This window comes from Pelophylax lessonae (genome assembly GCF_965119305.1).
Source record: "Pelophylax lessonae genome assembly, chromosome: 3".
Classification (NCBI taxonomy): domain Eukaryota; kingdom Metazoa; phylum Chordata; class Amphibia; order Anura; family Ranidae; genus Pelophylax; species Pelophylax lessonae.
In genome coordinates this window covers 168,734,001-168,750,516 of record NC_138770.1, presented here as the reverse complement: position 1 = coordinate 168,750,516, position 16,516 = coordinate 168,734,001, and positions in this window count along the sequence as shown.

The following is a 16,516-nucleotide window of genomic DNA, read 5'->3' as shown; positions in this document are numbered from 1 at the left end:
GTATCATCAAAGATGAGCTTGTGGGGCCTTTTCGGGTTGAGGATGGAGTCAAGCTCAATTCCCAGTCCTAATGCCAGTTTCTGGAAGACACCTTCTTCAAGCAGTGGTACAGGAAGAAGTCTGCATCCTTCAAGAAAAACATGATTTTCATGCAGGACAATGCTCCATCACACGCGTCCAAGTACTCCACAGCGTGGCTGGCAAGAAAGGGTATAAAAGAAGAAAAGCTAATGACCTGGCCTCCTTGTTCACCTGATCTGAACCCCATTGAGAACCTGTGGTCCATCATCAAATGTGAGATTTACAAGGAGGGAAAACAGTACACCTCTCTGAACAGTGTCTGGGAGGCTGTGGTTGCTGCTGCACGCAATGTTGATGGTGAACAGATCAAAACACTGACAGAATCCATGGATGGCAGGCTTTTGAGTGTCCTTGCAAAGAAAGGTGGCTATATTGGTCACTGATTTGTTTTTGTTTTGTTTTTGAATGTCAGAAATGTATATTTGTGAATGTTGAGATGTTATATTGGTTTCACTGGTAAAAATAAATAATTGAAATGGGTATACTGTATATTTGATTTTTGTTAAGTTGCCTAATAATTATGCACAGTAATAGTCACCTGCACACACAGATATCCCCCTAAAATAGCTAAAACTAAAAACAAACTAAAAACTACTTCCAAAAATAGTCAGCTTTGATATTAACCACCTCAATACTGGGCACTTAAACCCCCTTCCTTCCCAGACCAATTTTCAGCTTTCGGTGCTCTCGCACTTTGAATCACAATTACTCAGTCATGCTACATTGTACCCAAATGAATTTTTTATCATTTTGTTCCCACAAATAGAGCTTTCTTTTGGTGGTATTTATTCACCGCTGGATTTTTTATTTTTTGTGATATAAGCGAAAAAATAGCGAAAAAAAAATATATATATTTTCTATTGTCTGTTTTTAAAAGAAATCCAATAAAATCAAATTTTGTCATACATTTAGGCCAAAATGTATTCTGCTACATGTCTTTGGTAAAAAAAAATCCTGATAAGTGTATGAAAATAGGTTTTTGTGAAAGTTAGAGCGCCCTCAAGCTAGGCTACGTATCATTGAAAATTTAACAGTCCTGATGTACTGACTACCTATCTCATTTCTTCAGGCCCTAAAATGTCAGGAGAGTACAAATACCCCCCAAATTACCACTTTTTGTAAAGAGGACAGTCCAAGGTATTTAGTAAGAGGCATAGTGAGTTTTTTGAAGTTGCAATTTTTTGGCCACAATAGTTTTGGTAATGAAGATTTTTTTTTTTTTTTTCCCACAAAATTGTTAAATTAACAAGGTATTTCTCACACATGACATACATAAACTTGCAAATACACCCCAAAATATATTCTGCTACTCCTCCTGAGTATGGCGATAGCACATGTGTGAGACTTTTCCACAGCCTGGCCACATACAGAAGCCCAACATTCAAGTAGCACGGTCAGGCGTTCGAAAGCCATAAATTACACATTTCATTTCCTAACAACCTATCACATTTTTGAAGGCCCTGGAGCACCAGAACAATGGAATTACCCACAAAATGACCCCATTTTGGAAAGAAAACACCCCAATGTATATTCTATGAGGCATAATAAGTCTTTTGAAGATGTAATTTTTTTCCACAAGTTTTTGGAAAATGTGGGAAAAAATAAAAACGTATTTTTTGTTTACACAAAGTTGTCAATTTATAAGATATTTCTAATACATAGCATGTACATAGCAAAAATTACACCCCAAAATGCATTCTGCTACTCGTCCTGAGTATGGCGATACCACATGTGTGAGACTTTTCCACAGCCTGGCCACATACAGAAGCCCAACATTCAAGTAGCACGGTCAGGCGTTCGAAAGCCATAAATTACACATTTCATTTCCTAACAACCTATCACATTTTTGAAGGCCCTGGAGCACCAGAACAATGGAATTACCCACAAAATGACCCCATTTTGGAAAGAAAACACCCCAATGTATATTCTGAGGCATAATAAGTCTTTTGAAGATGTAATTTTTTTCCACAAGTTTTTGGAAAATGTGGGAAAAAATAAAAACGTATTTTTTTTTTTACACAAAGTTGTCAATTTATAAGATATTTCTAATACATAGCATGTACATAGCAAAAATTACACCCCAAAATGCATTCTGCTACTCGTCCTGAGTATGACGATACCACATGTGAGACTTTTCCACAGCCTGGCCACATACAGAGGTCCAACATCCAAGTTGCACAGTCAGGCGTTCTAAAGGCATAAATTACACATTTCATTTCCTGAGTACCTATCACCTTTTTGAAGGCCCTGGAGCACCAAGACAATGGAACTACCCACAAAATGACCCCATTTTGGAAAGAAAACACCCCAATGTATATTCTATGAGGCATTATGAGTCTTTTGAAGATGTCATTTTTTTCCACAAGTTTTTGGAAAATGTGGAAAAAATAAAAACGTATTTTTTTTTTTTTTACACAAAGTTGTCCATTTCTAAGATATTTCTAATACAAAGCATGTACATAGCAAAAATTACACCCCAAAATGCATTCTGCTACTCATCCTGAGTATGGCGATACCACATGTGTGACACTTTTCCACAGCCTGGCCACATACAGAGGCCCAACATCCAAGTAGCACAGTCAGGCTTCTAACACATAGCATGTACAGATCAAGAATTACAACCCAAAATACATTCTGCTGAGCAAAGGGTAAAAAATAATGATTACCTGTGGTTTTAGCAGGCACGAATACGGTCCCAGCACAGGAAAAGCATTGGTCCAGGCAGCCACTGGAGATGTTCAGGAATTTTCCAGGCAGCAGGCAGGGATATTCCAAAGTATTGGTCCTGGCAGTAGTTCAGTTAGCAGGCATAGTCATGGCCAGTTCAGGTGGCAGGCATAGGCATGGCCAGTTCAGGTGGCAGCAGGCAGCACTATAAGGCTTGGGGGCCTTGGTCAGGTAAGACCTGAGGACAGGGGTAGAGGCTTCTCCCACCCAAATCTCTTTGAAGCCTCCGAGATCCAGACCCTAATCCGAGAAAACAAAAACCTGGAGAAAAAAAAAAGTTTTCTCCACTCGGAATTTCTATTCTGGATCCCCTCACCTGTGTGAGACCCCTGTGTTGAATAGTACAGTGGCAGAGCAAATAATCAGTTCCAGGAGGCAGGCAAAAAGAATGGTCATTCAACAGTCCGGGTCATACACAAAAATAGCAGAAACTGGAAAAATATCTTCACATCATAGTCGATAAACAGTCCGGGTCATACACAGAAATAGCAGATAGTGGAAACTGGGAAAATGTCTTTACTAATAGTGTACTGAAGTGTGATAAACACGATAGCACCCTACAATACAGAGGCCTGGCTGGGAGGGACATTGGGGACAGTAGTATCTGGTGTCGCGGCGAATTCCTCTACTTGAACATACACGACATTTTTTTTGGTGTCTGCGGCCTGTGCGGGTAGGAGGGAGGATATCCGGGAAGTGCCTTTCATGAAGTCTGGCTAATGCATCAGAGCGAATTTGTTCGGGGGGGTGGCCATGGGGATAGAGAAGGGCCATGATAACGTCCTCTTGATATTTTAAATATGTTAGGGATCCTTGGGTACACTTGGAAAAAATGACATAGGAATTGAACAGGGCTAGCTGAATGATATAAATGGCTACTTTTTTATACCAGAACAGTGATCTCCTGGTGGCCAAGTAGGGCTGCATCAGCTGGTCGCTCATATCCACCCCCCCCCATGAATAGGTTATAGTCATGGATGCATTTTGGCTTCTGGATGGGACCTCGTCTTGTCTGAAGTTCCACCAGGGTGTCCTCATGTATTGTGGAAAGGATGTAGACGTCCCTTTTATCTTTCCACTTCAGAGCTAGTACCTCTTCATTGCGCATACTGGCTTTTTCCCCCCGATTTAATCTTTGGCTGATCAATCTCTGTGGGAAGCCCTTGCGGTTGGACCGTGCTGTCCCGCAGGCCACAGTGTTTTTTAGGTATAGATGGCGGAAAAGTGGGAGACTTGTATAAAAATTGTCAACATATAGGTGATAACCCTTCCCAAGCAGTGGTTCAATCAGTTGCCAGACAATTTTGCCACTTGTCCCGATATAGGTAGGGCACCCAGGGGGGTTTATCTGACTGTCCTTTCCCTCATAAATTTTGAAATCAAAAATGTAGCCCGTGGCCCTGTCGCATACTTTGTAAAACTTTACCCCATATCTGGCACGTTTACTTGGGAGGTATTGTTTTATCCCAAGCCTTCCGGTGAAGTGGACTAGGGATTCATCCACACAAATGTTTTTATCAGGGGTAAACATTTGCTTGAAGCTGGAGCAAAGAAAATTGATTAGGGGCCGAATTTTGAATAATTTATCATAATTTGGATGATTTCGGGTGAGGCACTGGGCATTGTCGTTGAAATGTAAAAATCGCATTATCATTTCATAACGGTGTCTGGGCATCAAAGAGGAGTAGACTGGCATATGATGGCAAGGTACGGTAGACCAGTAGGAGTGGAGTTCATTTTTTTTTTGTCAGACCCATGTTGAGGGTCAGTCCAAGGAAAAGTTTAAATTCTTCCACGGTGAGGGGTTTCCAAACAAAGGGGCGGGCATAGGATGAATCCGGGTTGCTGGCAATATGTTGGCTGGCGTACAGATTACACTGCTCCACAATGTAGTTCAGCAGATCATTCGTGAAAAACAAATTAAAATAATAAAGTGGGGTTACATTATCCGATTGGATTTGAGGGCCTGGCTGTGCTGTAAAAGGGGGAATTACAGGTTCTGCTGAAGTATCGGGCAGCCATGTCGGATATAACAGAACATCCGGAAGGCTAGTATGGGCCCTGCCTCGTTGTGGGTGGGACGCCCCGTTACCAGCAGCTGGCCTGTCATGCAGGGATGATGCCCTGTTTGCGTGGAGTGCTGCACTGCTGGTGGATGCCTGCGGAGTTGTTGCGCGGCTGGTGGATGCCTGTGGAGTTGTTGCGCGGCTGGTGGATGCCTGTGGAGTTGTTGCGCGGCTGGTGGATCCCTGCGGAGTTGTTGCGCGGCTGGTGGATGCCTGCGGAGTTGTTGCGCGGCTGGTGGATGCCTGCGGAGTTGTTGCGCTGCTGGTGGAAGCCTGCGCCTGCTCAAATCTCCTGATCCTCTTTGTAAGGATTCTGTCATCCTCCGTTTCCATTTCTGAGCCACTGCTTTCTACTGGCTCATACTCGCTATCCGAGTCTGACGGAGAGAGTTCCCCGGTACTCTCATCCGACATACTCTGAATAATTTGGACAGCCTCTTCGCCGCTATAAAATTTTTTCGCCATGTGGACAGATGATTTCTGGCACAGGTGTTGAAGTGAGATGCGGCAGATGTTCACTGGGACAGGTGCGTCAGATCACGGACAGGTGTAGCAGATCAGGTGACGATGTGCGCGGGATGATCCACGGACAGATGTGTCAGATCAGACAGGTGTAGCAGATCAGGTGACGGTGTGCGCGGGATGATCCACGGACAGATGTGTCAGATCAGACAGGTGTAGCAGATCAGGTGACGGTGTGCGCGGGATGATCCACGGACAGATGTGTCAGATCAGACAGGTGTAGCAGATCAGGTGACGGTGTGCGCGGGATGATCCACGGACAGATGTGCGCCTGATGATTTTTATATTGGTGTTTTGGGGACACTGTGTTTGGGGACACTAACAGGGTGATCAGTGTGTAAATAGCAAAGAAATGCTTAAAACTCACTGATCCCCTGGCTGCAGCACAGATTGTCTCTTCTTCTCCTCACTGACAGGATCTGTGTGAGGAAAAGAAGAGATCAAAGCCGTTACAACGGCTGTGTTTACATTACATGACAGCTGTGATTGGACACAGCTGTCATGTGATCAGGAGGGCCAATCACAGGGCCCTCCTGCCGAATGTTGTTGCCGTGTGTCCGAGCGACACAGGCACATCGAGATCGCGCCGCTGCGCGTGCCCGCGGCGGCGCGATCTCTCTCCTTCTGAAGGACGTTCCGGAACGTCCATTCAGAAGGACGAGACTCCCGCCCGGCCGTATATGTACTATGGCCGGGTGGGAGGTGGTTAATGAGTTTTTTGGGTTCATTGAGAACATGGTTGTTCAATAATAAAATTAATCCTCAAAAATACTCATTTGCCTAATAATTCTGCACTCCCTGTATACTCTAGGGAATATCTGGATGTGCACACTCTATCCTGAAGTGTAAATGTGTACCCAATAAGTAAAATCTCTGAGTGTGTTCAAAATCAATAAGACAGTGGGAAGCCAAAATATAGTGTGATACCGTTTATTTAAATGAATAAAATAAAGTAATAAATTTGACTGCTTACATTTTAGTGTGCCCACCTTACCTTAGTGTGCCTTTGCCGTGTGCCAGGTGGGCACACTAAAATGTAAGCAGCCAATTTTATTACTTTTATTCTTTTGAATAAACAGTATCACACTATATTTTGGCTTCCCACTGTCTTTATACATATATACCTGCCTGAGACCAACACTTAATCAGAGTTGAGGAAGAGTGAAGGTTGTTTTCCTATGATCATTTCCATTGAGAGTATTAACCAGAGGAGACTTGATGTGGAGGAGATTGGTGGAGAATTGATCCATCCTAATTGAATACGGATCAAAAGGCTTGATGGGTCTGTGTGACCTGAGGCTATCTGGTAAGCAGGATTGATTACCACATTTTCACAAGAGCACGAGGTGGAGCACCCGAATTGAAGATTTCTATATTTCTCTTAAGTCCTCTGACAGTCGCCGCCCCTCATATAGTCTTCACCAATGGGTATTGACCTCTTATCCACAGGAGTAAGCTAGGCGGAAGATTTTGTCACAAACACAAAACTTTACATAGACACACCTACAGGGGGCTGTCCCTCTGGTCCAATACCCCCGGCTAGCCTCATTCCCAATTCAGTTTGTCTTTTGCCTAGATAGGAGTAGGCAGGCTTCCCTGTGCTGGGGCTACAGTCTCAGCCTTTTCTTCTGTTTTATTACATTTTATTTTCTACTAAGTGTGTTGTTCTTTGCACTAATAGCTTTTTATTTGTTCCTGCGCTTAGTTAGACTTCGGAAGACTACAGCGTTTGCGGAGCTGGGAATCGGACCGGTTGTACTAGAGCCTTACGGAATCCCAGCCCGCCATCGAGCGTTTAGCAGGCTATGCGTACGCCCTGGCCTCGCAAACGACCTGTCCCTGTCCTCAGGGACAAAGCCCGCGAAGTGGCCACTTCGCTAGGATTTCTCAACTGCGGTACGCCACGTGTTGCTAGAATCCTGTTGGGCTGACGGCACCCCCACCACCCGGGGTGGGAGGCTTCCCATCGCAGAGTGGCACCCATGAATTTGCATGGATCGGTGAGTAACATGCTACCCCCTCTGTCTATACATTGTATGCCCGGGGATGTGTGTGTGGGGCCTTCTCTCATGGGCATGGCAGTCTGTTTAAAGTCTGTGTGATCCCCTCATGTCTGTCTGTGCGGTCCCTGTGTCTCCCTCACGGTCCCTGCTGGGGCGCTATTTGCGTTCATGCCGCGCTGTGGGGGGTTTGCGGGGGTCCCTGAGTCCCTTGGGAATGTTTTGTGTCACTTTATGGGTACAGACATGGCGGTGGGGGCCGCTGCGGTGTAAAACACGTGTGGCTTCCATTTTGGGTGTGGGCATGCTGTTCTGGCTTCATGTGTGGGCATTCAGCAGCCATTTTCCCTAGTGTATCCGCGCCCTTTCGGGCGCCATCTTTAATGTGGGCAGTGTATGGTTCGGCGGCCATTTTCCAGGAGCCTCCCCATAGTTACATGGGCAACCATTTTTCCTTAGTCATTTCCTGCTTGGGCCTCTAGCGGCGTGACATCACTTCCCTTCTTCAGTCGATCGAGCTGGAAGCTGGTACAGTACAGCTACACTTCTGGGGGGGTTTTCTATGCTGTTTTTTTCTGGGTCACGCCTTACTGGCAGCTATGTTACCTTGTATTTAGCGGCACATGCTGGTCCTCTTTGCGGCGGCGTCCGCCGCTGACGCTGATTTAAAGGGCCAGCGCCAGAAAAATTTTTTTTTTTTTTTTCCTCTGGAGTCCCAGGGCAGCATGTTTCCCCCAGCGCTGGTGGAGGGTTCAGGTATGCCTGAATCTTCTGCGCTAAGCTCCCTTCATTCGGCACTTGCGACTTTAGCGTCTTAAGTGGCTCTGTTGATGTCTGAGCGGGCTTTTAGAAAAAGACCCCGACTGTCTCAGTCTATTTATCCTGAGCTAGATATGGTTGCCATGGACAGTGTACCCCCTGAAGTGTCTCAGTCCTCTCGGTCGGTGGGGAGGTGGAGGGGGTCGACTCCCCCTCTGGGTCGGCCATAGAACGCGCAGCAATGTCTGCGCTTATAGTTCTGTTGTGGATACACACTGCATTTGAGGGATGAGCCCCACCCGCCGGGTAAGCGATCCTCCTTTGGGACCCGCAGAACCGAGAAAGCGGCTCAGGTATTCCCTGTCCCGCTGAGTTTCACGTAACGGTGAATGTACAATGGCGCAATTTAATGCACAAATTTTGTGGTACCTACGCGGTTTCAGTACCGTGGTCCCTTTGCGTCTCCGACAGATTCGCACTGGACTGTGGCCCTTAAGGTGGACCACACGGTATCCGGTTTACGCAAGGCCACTCTGATGCCCACGGAGGCTTATCCGGTGCTTAGAGACCTGGCGGATAGGCGGGTGGAATCTCTTGCCCGCCACTCCTATGTGGTGGCAGGTTCCTTGCTGAAGCCTGTGTTCGCCTCAGTAATGGTCTCTCAGGCTGTGGGGGAGTGGACTGAGGTGCTCAGACGCACCCTTGTGGCTGATTCCGCCCCTCCTGCTACTTTGGAGGTGGTGGACCAAATTGTTCAGGCGGGTTAATGCCTGTGTGATGCGGCCTTGGATGAGGCCCCTTTAGCCTTACGCTTCTCTGCTGTCGCAGTGATTATCCGTCGCCTTGTGTGGCTGTAGAGCTGGTCGGCGACCAGACTTCCAAGAAGACGGTGTCTGACATCCCTTATGCAGGGAATCGCCTTTTTGGGGACTCCCTGGACGAGTTGGTGAAGGCGGTCACTGGGGGTAAAAGCACTCTGCTGCCCCATGTGTCCAAGGGTACGTTTTTTTCCACGGTAAGCGGGGCCCTTCCTTTAATCCTAACCAGGGGTCCTTTTGTGCCTTTAAGGCACATGCCAAGGGCGAATCCTTACAGGCCTCTAGTGGCCAGATGAAGCCTTGGGCGGGCAAGTCTATAGCCGCCCACTCTGGCACGGCAGCCCCGTCTGCCATTCAGGACAGATGGGTTTAGGAACTCATTCGGTCGGGGTGCAAGATCGAATTTCGATCACGCCCAGCAGACAGATTATTTTCCTCAAATCTTCATTGACCCCAGATCGTTTTCACGATCTTCAACGGGCGGTTCAGAATCTCCTTGCCCAGGGGGTGATCGTCCCGGTATCACATCGGGACAGGTTTTCGGGGGTTTTTGCTCGAATCTGTTCGCGGTGCCCTGAAAGGAGTGCAAGGTGCGTCCGATTCTGGACCTAAAGTTTCTAGACCGCTTGTGCGGGTTCAAGAATTCCATATATCCCTCTGATCGGTGGTGGCCTCTCTGAGCCCGGGAGATTCCTGGCTTTTAATCGACCTCAAGAATGCATTTCTACACATCCTTATATTCGAGGGTCATCAGAGGTGCCTCCGATTCGCAATCGCAGAGGAGCGATATCAGTTTGTGGCGTTACCTTTTAGGTCTCGCTTTGGCTCCAATGTTTGCCAAAGCTTTGGCTCCTGTTCTGGCCCTGTTGTGGGCACAGGGGATCGCAATCCTTGAATAGCTGGACGATCTCCTGTTCAGGTCGAGCTCCAGTTCAACTCTGTTGCGCGATCTGTCAACCACTGTTCAGACGCTCCAGGAGTTCGGGTGGGCCATCAACTTTCAGAAGTCAACATTGTTCCCTTCTGTTCGTCTCCCTGATCTGGGAATGGTCCTGGACTCCGTCCTTGCAAGAGTTTTTTTCCTGCCCGAGGACATACTCCGGACTTTGCTGAATGAGGTCAGGTCCCTCAGGGACAACGAATCCTCATCACTCAGGACCTGCATGCGGTCCCTAGGTTTGATGGTGTTAGCCTTCGAGGCGATGCCGTTTTCACGGTTCCACATGCGATCTCTGCAAGCGGAGATCCTAGCCAGGTGGGACAGGCATCCTCAGTCCTTGGACAGGAGAATATCTTTGAGTCACCAGGTCAGAGCGGATCTTTTGTGGTGGCTCCAGTCTCCAGCTCAGACGGAAGGGAAGTCCTTCCGGCCGTTGTTATGGTAGGTGCTCACCACGGACGCCAGCCTGTCGGGCTGAGGTGGCGTTCTGGGAAAATTGTTTGCCCAGGGCACTTGGTTGGATGAGGAATTCTCCCTACCAATACATGCCTTGGAACTGAGCACGATCAAACTCTGTTTGCTCCGTTGGTGGGATCGTCTTCAGGACAACGCCACTGCGGTGGCATATATCTCACCAAAGGGGCACCAGGAGTGCCCGGGCGGTGAAGGAAGTGGCCGAGATTTTGCCTTGGGCCGAGACGCGGGTCCCGGCGCTTTCAGCAGTTCACTTTCCGAGTATGAAACACTGGCAGGCCGACTATCGGAGTCACCAGACCCTGGACCAGGGGAAATGGCCTTGCACCCGGAGGGGCTTCAGATGCTGTGTGCACGATGGCGCGCCTCCTCTAAACAACCAGGTGGGAAGGCTCGTGGCTGGCGCGCGCGATCCTCTGGCGGCCGCCTCGGACGCGCTGGTGGTGCCTTGGAATCAGTTTAGCCTGATTTACGCCTTCCCCCTGATCCAGTAGTTGTCACGGTTCCCTCGCAGATTGGTCTCAGAACCGAGGTTGGTGGTCCTGGGGGCCCGGACTGGCTGCGCCGGTCTTAATTCGCGGACGTCATGCAAATGGTCGTCGAGCCTCCCTGGTGGCTCCCCTTACGAGGCGACCTGTTGTCTCAGGGGCTGTTCTTCCATCCTACTTTACAATCGCTGGCCTTGTCGGCGTGGCTGTTAAAAGCCAGATCTTGAGAGATCGGGGTCTCTCGTCGGAGATCACTCCTACCTTGCTTAGAGCTAGGAGTGCCTCGTCCGGTAAGATTTCTTATCGTACCTGGTAGGCTTGCTTCGCCTGGTGCAAATCGCAGGGTTTCCATCCTCACTACTTTTCGGTGGCAAGGATCTTAGCCTTCCTGCAATCCAGTGTGGACCGAAGTCTTGCACTGTCCACTGTTGAGGGTCAGTTTGCTGCGCTAGCCATTCTTTCCAGCACTCTTTGGCGTCAAGTTCCTTGATCCGCACCTTTATTAAGGGGTGCGTCATTTGGCCCCCCTCGATGGGCACCCTTAATCCCTTGAATTTGGTTCTGTCCGTTTTGCAACATCTTCCCTTTGAGAACATCCGGGAGATTCCTCTGCTTGCAATGTCACGGAAAGTTGCCTTTCTGGTGACGATCACATCTGCTTGCAGTGTGTCGGAGTTGGCGGTCCTATCTTGCCACTTCCCCTACCTGGTGGTTCATAGGGATAAGGTGGTCTTGCGACCTCATCAATCCTTCTCTCCGAAGGTGGTGTCTGGTGTCCATCTCCATGAGGACATTGTTTTGCTTTCGCTGTGTGCGAATCCTACGGAGTTTTGCCTTGCATTCCTTGGATGTTGTCAGGGCGATCAGGGTTACCTGTCGTCTACGGAATCCTTCAGACAGTCGGATTCTCTTTCGTCTTCCCTGAGGGCCTCGGAAGGGGATGGCTGCGTCTGCGGCAACCATTCCTGTCTGGCTCAGACGGACGATTGTGCAGGCTTATTCGCCTGGGGATCGGGTTCTGCCCTTCCCTGTCACGGCGCACTCTTCTGAGCGGAGGGTGCGTTTTGGGCCTTTCGCCATCGGGTGTCGGTGTCCCGGATGTGCAAGCGGCGACATGGTCGTCCCTGCACACCTTTACAAAGTTTACAAACTGGAGACATGGCGTTTTTAGCCTGTCCCCTCCTGTGGGGGTTTTTTCCCCCTTGGTTATTTTACCTTCCTGGGGTGTTTGCTCCTGTTGAGCCTTCCTGTTACCCAGTGGGTAACCTTTTTGGTTCAGATAAGGTTCTTTTATCTGACCTTGGGTGTTTCGTTACCTTGAGACGGTTGCATTTCCCACCCCTCATGTCTACACTGCTTTGGGACATCCCATTGATGAAGACTATATGAGGGGCGGCGACTGCCAGAGGACGTAAGAGAAAACTTAATTTTTGTAAAATCTTACAAAGATTTGTAAAATTCCTTTATCTGAGTCCTCTTGACAGTCGCCGCCCCCACCCCTCTTTTGGGGTTCATGGACTATCTACTGCTTGCTACCAAACTGAATTGGGAATGAGGCTAGCCGGGGGTATTGGACCAGAGGGACAGCCCCCTGTAGGTGTGTCTATGTAAAGTTTTTTGTGTTTTTAACAAAATCTTCTGCCTAGCTTACTCCTGTGGATGAGAGGTCAATACCCATTGGTGAAGACTATATGAGGGGCAGCAACTGTCAGAGGACTCAGAGAAAGGGATTTTACGGTAAGATTTTACAAAAATTCCGTTATTCTATATGTGCTACAATACTACACGGACTACAGTCACTATTTTACACAATTGTCGCACATTGTCTATTTAATAATTTTTTGCTGCACAGGGTATAATCACTTTTTGCACAATTACTGCTAGAATATGCTTATTGATTATTTGCGCTGATTATAGTCGATAATCGCATAATTGTGGCTAGAGATTGGCCAGTCTTGAGTTTTCATGTGACAAGCTTAGTCACTAAATTGCACAATTCTGTTACATAGTGCACATTTATTGTTTTTTTCACAATGATGGGGTCATTGTAAATATATATATATATATATATATATATATATATATATATATATATATATATATTAATTTTGAACACACTTATTGGGTACACATTTACACTTCAGGATAGAGTGTGCACATCCAGATATTCCCTAGAGTATATAGCTACATACGCACCTAAAAAATACCAATTAACCGACACCAGCGCCTTCTTAATTTTTTTCATCCGATTAAAATGCATTGGCACCCATTTGTGTGTAGTTATGTTGCACTGCACTAGCAGCGTGACCTTTTACATCCAGGCCGAAGTCACTTTCTGTGATTCTTCTTCCTGCTGCAGGCCATTCAGGAGAGTTCTCTCTGGAGGTGGTACAGTACTGGGGGTCTCTGCGGGCATATGCCTACACACTCTGCTGTTAGTGTATATTTAAGGGGGACTCTGCAGACTGCTGCGATTGGCGCTTCCTAAAGTGACAGTACTCCATTGTTCTACAATTTTGAATATGAAGTCCCAGGCCGTAATTTCTCCCTCAGACCCACTATGTGAGACTCCCAGACAGTCCGGTTCGCAGTAGCTGGCCATGATTTCAGCAGCTCTGAAAAGCCTGGTGACAAAAGTTGATATTGTCCTGAAAAAGGTTAATAGTCGTAAATGGCCGCTGCCTTCTCCGTCCTTGGTGGAGTCCTCTGATTCAGAGGCTGATGTGGTCACCACGGACGCCCCCCCCCCCCCTACCTGAAGGGTCACTGTCCTCGCAGTCAAGTGGTGAAGAGGACCTGTCGTCTTCGACTGCAGAGCGGGAACGTGCTTTGGTGGAAGCCCTGATTGTTTTAGTGAGGGAAACCTTAAAATTGGCTGATGAAGCCCACGCATGCAGGGACACGGGTGGTCTTTGGCTCTCGCAAGACCCAAAAGTCTGGCAAGGTTTTTCCTTGTCCCAAGACATTTCATGATATTGTGAATGACCAATGGCGGCGCATTAAGCATGTGCTAGTTGTGGCTAAATGCTTTAAACGCCGGTATCCTTTTGCTGATACTGTCTCCAACCGCTGGATGGTGCCACCTAAGGTGGACCACCCTGTTTCCAGGTTGAACAAATCTACCGTTGTGCCTGTGGAAGATTCCCCGGTTTTTACGGATTCGGTGCACAGCCGGGTGGAATCCCTTTCCCACCATCTTCACATGTTGGCGGGTTCCATAAAACTGGTTTTTGTGTCTGTGTTGGTATCACAGACAGTTACGGAATGGATTAGGGTTCTGAAAGGGAGCTTGGACCATAACGTAGTTCCCCCAGAACTGATGGAACTTTTGGACCAGATGACCCAGGCCCTGGTGTTCCTGAGTTTTGGCTATGGGGATTGCACTAAGGAGAATGATTTGGCTGAAGAGCTGGTTGGCTAATCAAGCTTCCAAGAAAGCCCTGACGGGTCTCCCTTTTCAGGGAAAGCGTTTGTTTGGTGACCCACTGGATTAGTTGCTCAAGGGTCTGACTGGCGGGAAGAGTACTCTTCTTCCTCAACCCTCCAAAGGTAAAACACCCCGTGCTAAGCTTTACTGCTCATAGATGTTTTTTTTCGTGCTCCCGTGGCGCAAGAAAAAGGTAAGCCGTTCAGAGCTTCTGGAGGGGCTAAGAAGCCCTGGGGCAAGCCCAAGGCTAGTCAGTCCTCTGCTGCGGACAAGTCGTCTTCAGCATGAAGGGGCACCCTCACCCGTGTCTTGGGCGGGGGGACGTCTGCGCTTCTTTCAGGAACCCTGGACCCCCTTTGTTTAAGACAAATGGGTTCGCGCACTGATTTGTTCCGGGTACAAAATCCAATTTTGGTCTTGGCCGGGGGACAGGTTTTTCAGTCGAATCTTCACCTGTCTCAAGAGCGTTTGAAAGATCTTTGGGAAGCTGTGCAGGACCTCCTCGCTCAAGGAGTGATCGTGTCCGTTCCTCCGCAGGAGCGCTCTCAAGGTTTCTATTCAAACCTGTTCACGGTACCCAGACAGGAGGCCAAGGTGCCTCCAATCCTGGATCTCAAGGCTCTGAACCACTTGTGCGGGTGCAGAAGTTTTGAATGTAGTCCATTCGGTCGGTGGTGGTGTCCTTGAATCAAGGGGATTTCTTGGCCTCCATCAATATCAAGGATGCGTATCTCCACGTCCCCATATTCAAGGGACATCAGCGATTCCTCCGCTTTGCGGTGGCAGGGGGAGCACTTTCAATTTGTGTTGTTACCCTTTGGCATCGCCTCCGCTCCGAGTTTTTACGAAGGTCCTGGCCTTGTTACATCAGAGAGGAATTTTGGGATATCTGGACGATCTCTTGTTGTGAGCAGACTCTGTTGGACAACATCTCTATTACAGTTCAGAACCTTCAAGAATTCGGGTGGAAGATCAATTTAGAAAAAATCTGCTCTGTCACCATCCGTACGGGTCACTTATCTGGGGCTGATTCTCGACTCCGCTGTAGAGAGGGTCTCTCCCCTTGGAAAAGCTTCAGAAGTTGCAATGGGCGATCAGGTTGCTGATGGAAATCGATCAGTCCTTCCTGCGGGCCTGCATGAGGGCCCTGTGTCTGATGGTGTTGACCTTTGAAGCGGTCAGTCCCATTCCAGGTCTCTGCAGAAAGAGATTCTGGCAAAATGGAACAGGGACCCTCAGTCATTGGACCATAAAATTTGTTTGAGTCCTCTCACAAAGTCAAACCTATCCGGGTGGATCCAGTCTCCTGCTCTGTCATGGCAAGTCCTTTTTTTTTTTTTTTAAACTTGGTTTTTTTTTTTATTAATTTTAATACAGATCATAACAATACAAACATACAATTACCCAAGGGACCCAACCAATATATACATTTAACAATTCATTACCCAACCCCGAAGATAAAAATAAAAAAAATTATAGTAATAAAGTACATTTTTTAATATATATTTCTCTTTTATCTCTCCTTTCCTTTTCCTTCCTTCCCTTCTAGGTACTAAAGCAGGGGTGGGGAACCTACAGGTTCGAGGACCGTATGTGGCCCGCCAAGTCATCTGGTCCGGCCCCCTGTTCAGCTGAGTCTTTGTCTCTCAGCTGATCTGTCAGAATGGAGCTGATGCTTCCTGTATAGTTCCTGCTCTGTTATGACAGTGAGTGAGTAACAGGTGGAGTGATATCAAATGCACTCCACCTGTGACCAATACAGGAAACATCACCTCTTCCTCCAGCGTGGCGCTGCTACACTTCTCCTAGCCAGCATTTCCCGCCAGCAGTACCAGCCAGAGCCAGCAGTACCAGCCAGAAAAACCCAGAACCAACAGTACGAGCCAGAAGTACCCACAACAGTATGAGACAGCAGTACCCACAAAAGTACCAGCTGGAGCCAGCAGTACCAGCCAGAGCCAGCAGAACCAGCAGTACCCACAGCAGTACCAGCCTGAGCCAGCAATACCTACAGCACAGTACCAGCCTGAGCCAGCAGTACCCACAGCATAGTACCAGCCTGAGCCAGCAGTACCAGCCAGCTGTACCCTCCAGCAGTTCTTTTCAAAACTTACCACCACTAAAAGTTGACTGCGCTCCACACTGACCGATGCAAACCTGGAAAACCAGTTGCGAGTAGCAACATTATCAATACCAGCTAACATCACACACCTC